Here is an 897-nt window from a genome sequence, read left to right as displayed (position 1 = left end):
ATATTATATCACATAATTTAATATTCTTTCGGGTGTCAGAAAGCTGTTCACTATACTAATAGGATAAAAATTCATAATAAGTCAATTAATATCTCAATTATAGCATCTGACCATTATATAAAATGTTATATCAAATATTGTATCAATTATTATATCAAGTAATGTACCAATTAACTATCATATCAATTATTATATCAACTATACACTGGAACACTGTATCAATTATTACTTCAACCAATATATGCAACGTTGTATCTATTTTTATATGAAGGGGAAAAATTCATAGTAAATCAATCAATATATCATTACATAGAACATTGTATCAATTGTTATATGAAGGGGAAGAAGTGATAGTAATATAAGCTACTTCTCGTGTAAATGCTAATAGGAAATAAGTCCTGATTCATCGCCTTACTTACTATTTTTTATTTTTTGCTAACCAAAATTACTAAAGACTCTACTTATTTAGCTACATAATCGTGAAAGGCTCTTAAGGCAAGGCTTGTAGATTTTTTAACGCATTAAACGTCATATCACTGATTAATGACTGACAATATATTTCCGTTCACGCCGCTTCAATCACTATTGACTGACTATGTACAACTTAAAATATTATATTCTTCTATTGATAAATGTTAAATAATTTGGAGATCATAAAAGAATGTACCTACATATTATTTTTGTTATAAAAAAAAATTTTATTGAATATTATTAAAACACTTAGTTTCTAATAAAACAATTAATTAAATAGAAAGACAAAACAGATCTGGCGCTTAACGCGTTAAACGGCGCATTAAAAATTGTAATTGAAAACATCTCATTAATTTGAATCTATTTTAATTATCGTGAAATCGTTGATTCGAATTTATTTTACTTAGGAATTAAAATTTAATCATT

General features: G+C 25.4%; 1 protein-coding gene across 1 annotated transcript in view; it reads right to left on the bottom strand.

The window, feature by feature from the left end:
* The window catches only part of rnh1 (ribonuclease H1), a 7247-nt gene that overhangs the window by 904 nt on the left and 5446 nt on the right, over positions 1 to 897 (bottom strand). The window lies entirely within an intron of this gene.

This window comes from Ceratina calcarata, unplaced genomic scaffold (assembly GCF_001652005.2).
Source record: "Ceratina calcarata isolate Rehan_Ccalc_2016 unplaced genomic scaffold, ASM165200v1 scaffold444.2, whole genome shotgun sequence".
In the NCBI taxonomy this organism is placed as follows: Eukaryota; Metazoa; Arthropoda; class Insecta; order Hymenoptera; family Apidae; genus Ceratina; species Ceratina calcarata.
Note: the sequence above shows the minus strand (reverse complement) of the source record. Positions and strands in the feature narration are given on the sequence as shown.